The 6,608-nt window shown below is 35.3% G+C and overlaps 1 long non-coding RNA gene across 2 annotated transcripts; it reads right to left on the bottom strand.

The window, feature by feature from the left end:
- Positions 1-1,349: 1,349 nt before the first annotated feature.
- LOC128249691 (uncharacterized) lies at positions 1,350-6,252 on the bottom strand. Of its 2 annotated transcripts, none has more exons than XR_008265808.1 (3): positions 6,168-6,252; positions 2,781-2,874; positions 1,350-1,725 (listed from the first exon to the last, which is right to left on the bottom strand). It is a non-coding gene; the product is annotated as an uncharacterized LOC128249691 (long non-coding RNA). The 2 variants fall into 2 exon arrangements; XR_008265807.1 differs by lacking the exon at positions 6,168-6,252 and adding an exon at positions 3,439-3,607.
- Positions 6,253-6,608: the final 356 nt, after the last annotated feature.

Here is a 6,608-nt window from a genome sequence, read left to right as displayed (position 1 = left end):
TGTATATGCCTATGTATATGCATGCATGAAGGTGTATGTGTGTGATGTTGGTGTGTGCATTCATATGTGTGTGTGTAAATATGTACCAGTTAATACATGTGTGTAAACTTGCATTTGTGTATCTGTGTGCACATGTCTATGTGTGTGTATGTATGTGACATATAATATGCATGCATATTCATGTGGTTATAAGTTTGTGTGTAAGTGCCTGTATTTTTGTTTGTGCATGTATATGTATATATATATATGTGTGTGTGTGTGTGTGTGTGTGTGTGTGTGTGTGTGTGTATCAATATGTTTGTGCTTGTATACGAGTTGTATATGTGTGTATGTTTAGAAGTGTATATAAGTGTGTGTCAGTGTCTCTCAATACATAGATATCTGTGTGTGTGTGTGTGTGTGTGTGTGTGAGCAAGGGTTGTCGTTGTTGTTGTTGTTGGTGGTGGTGGTGGTGGTGATGGTAGTGTGGTCTGTGCACAATACCATATCTTTTCCTCAGGGTTGAATAACCCCCAATATCCTTCACAAAGACTAATCAACTTTTCTCTCTTAGAAGTTTACACATGTCACCGTCTTTTTTTAATTAACATTAATAGGCTACGTCACTCAGTATTTGCTGATCATTTCACAACGAAATCAAAACTTAATGTCTGGAAACACAAGAGAAACTTTATTTAATGAGAAATTGCCCGCAATAATCACCCAACTATATTTCAATCAAATTATCGAACATTGATCTTGTTTAACTGAAGCTGTAACAGTTGATAGAACATTTGGTTCCTATTATTACAATTACTTTAACGAGACATTCTTGACAATGTCAAAGCGACCCTTGCAAGAACATCAACACCAATTGAAGGAGAAGAAAATTGCAATTTGTAAGAAGGGTAATTATAGTAATTTTATTATATACTCCAAGATGGGCGCATGGTTGTTTGATGGAATGGTTTAGGAATGTCACTTTGCAATCACAAAGTTTAAGATTCGATCTTGGATACCTCAGAAAGGAGTCTTTATATCATAACCTTGGGTTAACCCAAGCCTTGGTAGTAAAAACGGGTTGACAGAAACTGTAAAACCCCATCAGAGGATTTATACATGTGATTCAAAGGCCCAGCTTTTATAGCCTGTGGCCACTCATCCTGGTCCTGGACCTTCCTCTTCAATAGCTCTTGGTTCTATTCAGATCTCCTCATTTCATTCACTAGGAAATATTGCCAAGAATTCCTTGAATGATGATGATAATAATGATAATAATAATAATAATAATAATGATAATAATAATAATAATAATAATAATAATAATAATAATAATAATAATAATAATAATAATGATAATAAGACGAAGAAGGAGGAGGAGGAGGCGAAGAAGAAGAATGATAATTGAGGCTCAATGTGAGAAATTAGAGAGGTGGAGTTAGTCAATTAACTCAACTCCAGTACTTAATTGTTATTTTATTTTATCAATCACTGAAGGATGAAAGGTAAAGTTGATTTTGGTAAAGTTTTCACTCAGAACATAAAGGTGGTTAACTGATGGAATCATTAAGTCATTGGACAAAATGCTCTGCAGTGTTTGTTCTGGCACTTTACATTCTGAGTTCAAATCCTACCAAGGTTGATTCTGCATTTCATTCTTTTGAGGTTAATAAAATAAAATGCCAGTCAAGTACTATGCTCAATGGAATCAACTTGATTCTTCCCATCAAAATTGTTGGCCATGTGCTAAAATTAGAAACAATTATTACAATTAAGAAAAAGAAGACGGTAATGATGACAATGACACAAATGATAATGAAGATGACAACAATAATGATGACAACAATAATGATGACAGCTGTCGTTTTCAGTGCTTTCCTGCAAGTGTTTTGCTGCAGCACTTTGTATATCTCTGTGTTCTTGAAGGGTAGGCAGTTCTGTCTTTTGGCTTTTGGTAAACCATGGGTTATAGTAGAAAACACTTATTCACGGTGTGCTATGCTGTGCAATGAAATTGAACTCAGAATCATGGAAATATGAAACAAACTCCTTAACCACATGACCGTGTTTGCACCCCACATAAACATATCCATAAAACTGTAGAGTTGTTTGCAAATACCATGTTTTCTGGTCTACAAGTTAGTTTCCAAACCTAAATTTACAGCAAAAAAAGAAAAAAATGATAGGTCAACTTATTCACCAAAAATTCCATGTGAAATGCTGCAGGATTTGGAAAGACAGTGATGATGTCTTAATGCTTTCACTACATGTTTGCATTATATAGTATGATGATCAGTATGCTAGAACAGGGGTTTTCAAACTTTTTGACTTGTGGACCCCTTTATATTTCAGGCTTTACCTTAGGGCCCCCCCTTATAAACACTTATGATTCTTATACATAAATATTTGCTTAAAATAACATATATTTTTACATTTATTTATTTAACAGTATTTAACAAATAGGTTTATTGTCAATTAAAAGATTTCAATTAAAAAACATATATAAAATCAAATTGCCCATAAAAAGTATTTGCTGTCTACGGACCCCCTATCTTGTCCTTGCGGACCCCCTGTGGTCCGCGGACCACAGTTTGAAAACCCCTGTGCTAGAAAATACAGTAAAAATAATTTGAATGGTTCATTAGAAGTCCTAAACCTTACTAGTGATAACAATGTGGGTGATATTTATCCTTATTTCCTTAATAGAAAACATAACTCCGAGTGAAATCTGAACAGCAATCTATTGATACTGAGATTTAAATGAGTCTGTGAGTAAGCTTCAAGATAGTTATTTGACTTACTAGAGAGAACAACTGAGTCCTTCAAAGCCACATCCAAGTGACTGAAAAAAAACGAAAGGACATATAGCAGAGTATAATGCAGATTGAAGTACACCTGAAAAAGAAAGAAAAAAGACATGATCAGGAATTGAATGACTTCAGGTCTGCTCAATCAAGACTGACCCAGGGTCAAACAACAACTAAGATTTAAATTGCTAACTCCCTAAAGTACAACAAATGTTGTTGTTATTGTTACTGAAGGTTTATGGGAATACTGGACATGGCAGAATCAGGAAATGTGTCCCTCTTTGAAATATGGTACATTCAAATTTAATATGAATAACTACTCCTCTCTTCTCTCTCTCTCTCTCTCTCTAGGCAATAATTAAATCGTTCAAAGTTAAGTGCAATTATTAATTAACATTAATAAAAGGAAATAGTGAAAGTTTGATTTATATAGATGATCAGGTTAATGGAGTGAGAGAAAACATGCAATCCCAGTTGATGACAGATCTACAGATTACTTATCTCCTTATTGTCTTAATAGTGGAGACAACAGCTGATGATGACAATGATGATGATAATGACAATGGTATCTCCAACACTACTGCTACAGATGATGATGATGACGATGATGATGATGGTAGTGGTGGTGATGATTTGTTGGTTGTTGACTCACTGACTGAAATTGTCCCTCCAAATTTAAGAAATTGTAAACGAGATATTTTAATGTCTTCTGCTGTTAGATTGTGCAGATATCCATACTGCAGTCATCCTGCAGTTACGTTGCAAGGTGTGCAGCAGTTGTACTGAAGCCATGTTGCAAGTTGTACTACTGTCACGCTACAGGCATACTACTAGCATGCAGCAGTCATGTGACACCAAGCTGCAATCAGGTTGCAGTCCTGCTGCACTAATGATGCAATCACACTGCGTTCCTTCAACAGAAGAAGATCCTGCACGTAATAATTCAATAAAATTTAGAATTCTCAGCCTCTTCTTCTGCAGAGTAAACTCACTGTATTTACTCATGTATTTTGTACTGGATTTTAATTGAAAAGCCTACGGTTGTTTATACATGTAGCAAAGCTAAAACTATGGTGGGAAAGAATTTGGTACCAAGACTTAACACTAAATTAGGGATGCAGTCAGTGCTGGATTTAGGGCAAATGAGACCCTGTGCTAGTTAAGTTATGAGGGCCCTTACTTGGACAGTCAGACATACATGCTCAGGAAATTTAAGAGTAGTTTTACCAGATCAATCATTATTTATACCAAATCAATTAGTTTTACCAGATCAGTCAAATCTTACCAAATCAATCATTATTTTTAAAGACAAGTCTTAGTCAAATTTTGAGGGCAGGAAGATACTCCCCACACCTGATCAATAGAGCCCTGTACTTAAGCCAACCTGAGCACAATGGTAATTCTGGCACTGGATGTAGCTTATACACGAGTATATATGATAAATTTTGCAAAAGTGTAAATTCCGTCTCATCTTGATTTTAGTAGCATAAGATCACTCACATCCATTATGGCATGAAGGCCACACAGTCTGATTTATCTAGAATTTTCTAAAAAATTCCTATACTCTATCTAACCCATGCAAGCATAGAAAAGTAGACGTTAAGACAATAATAAACTCTCTTCAAACATATTAACCAGCAATTTTCAAACATTTTTAATCCCCATCACACTGAATTAATTGATAAAAGCTTTATGTGGCATAAAAAGTTTTATATTATAAAGTCGTAAAATTATTTCAAAACTGGGACAGAGACATGTACTGCACTTTGCTGCAAAGAAATGCTTGTGCATCAGCACAGTATATTAAAGACATATGAGTATTTTATGTATTTGGATTTTCAAAGGATTTTGGTTACATTGAAACTTAAAATCTAGCAGCACACCTGCAGACCTCTGTGGTATATGGCACAGGGGTGGAAAATGCCTGAATTAAGCATTAACCCTTTCATTACTGTATTTATTTCGAGATGTTCTGTGTTACTTTCAATTATTTTAAATATAACAAAGAATTTAATAAAATAGCTTAGTTAACATTGAGCTAGTGTTAGGAACATAAATTGTGACTAAGGTTTGGTGGAAGATTTTAATTCAAAACTTATGAAAACCAGACATTTGTACTACAGAGCCAGAGCTGGTTTCAGCCGGGTTAGTAACAAAAGGGTTAAACTCTTTTATTTCCTAAAATTTGGATAAGTTCCTTGTTACTCTCTAATTTTTTATATCCAGTATGAACAGAAGTGTTAAAAATTTGCTCATTTTAACATTTCTGTTAACATCATATTTTTAAAAGAGATGGAAGAAGAATTATAGGCACAGCAAATTACTGAGTGACTGTTGTGATGATGATGATGATGATGATGATGATGATGATAGTCATCATTGTCATCATTGTCATCATCATCATCTTCATCATAACCATTTAATGCCCACTTTTCCATACTTGCATGGATCGGACAGAATTTGTTGAGGCAAAATGAACATCCTTCCCAATCTCTATTCACCTAGAGGGAAAATGGAACTTCCATCACTTTCCTATGGCAAAAGGGACCACCCATTTTCTTCACTAAATTAAAACCTAGCCCCTATTACTTCACCAAAGCAAAATGGACAACAATCAATTCACAATGGAAAAATGGAACTTCCAACATTTTACTAAGGCAAAATGAACCCTCCACACACACTCTCTCTCTCTCTCTCTCTCTCTCTCTCTCTCTCTCTCTCTCTCCACTTGGGGAAATGCAGCTCCTTATGAAGCATAAGACATTGATAAGTTTTCTCCGCTGCTTTCAACTCTGTAATATCTCTTCTGCTTCTGTCCAGTTGGTTCCTTTATTTTTCTATCTGTCTTCCACCTCTTTTGTGGGTTTTATCTCTACTCATGCTTCAGGCATATAATTTCCTGAAGGAAAGGCCACCCCCCCTCCCAGGTCCTCTTGGTTTTGACATTATATAAATGCTTCAGTGATTTAGCTTTCTTCTAGATAGAGGTGTTAACCCAACACGAACCTGCCTTTACCTCTGGGAAGGAGTGATCCATGTTAGCTTGGACACTAGCCTTTGATTTGTCCAGCATGAAAGGCCCTACCTGCAGCTTGTGCATTACATGTATAACTCTCTGGGTCAGTACACTGCTACAAGAACTGGACATTGTAGTGACACCACCATAATTCCACTAAAGTAAGACTGGATACACACACACACACACACACACACACACACACACACATGTACACACACGTACACACATGTACACAAACATCAACATGCAAGTAAGATTGTCAAACTTGACAACCTCACATTTTCTCAGAGGTATAAATGTCCTCAGAATGAACAGAACTATTTCAGTAGATTATTTAACAAGATTAAAAACGATTAGTTTACCCAGATATTCTTTGATTCAAAGTGAGACACTTGCTTCTTTGCACCATTGCGAACATATATACATGCACATACACATACACATACATATGTATACCAACAGATGCATACCAACACACACACACACACACACACAGATATAGACACACATTCTACATTGCATACATATGCACTCACTCAAATGCACATAAATTTTTTTATCATGTCTACTGCTGCAACGCACATACTCATAAATACATGCTCACATCTAAAATGCACCTGAAAGCTACCGTTTAACAGCATACCTGTACCTACATTCATGCGCATGTGTTTATACATACCTGAATATATGTGTGTGTGTGTGTGTGTGTGTGTAAATATATACATATATGTATGTATATATGTGTGTGTGTATATATGTATATATATATATATATATATATATATATATATATATATATATAT

This window comes from Octopus bimaculoides, chromosome 17, assembly GCF_001194135.2.
Source record: "Octopus bimaculoides isolate UCB-OBI-ISO-001 chromosome 17, ASM119413v2, whole genome shotgun sequence".
Taxonomy (NCBI): domain Eukaryota; kingdom Metazoa; phylum Mollusca; class Cephalopoda; order Octopoda; family Octopodidae; genus Octopus; species Octopus bimaculoides.
This window is presented reverse-complemented; position numbering and strand designations above follow the sequence as displayed.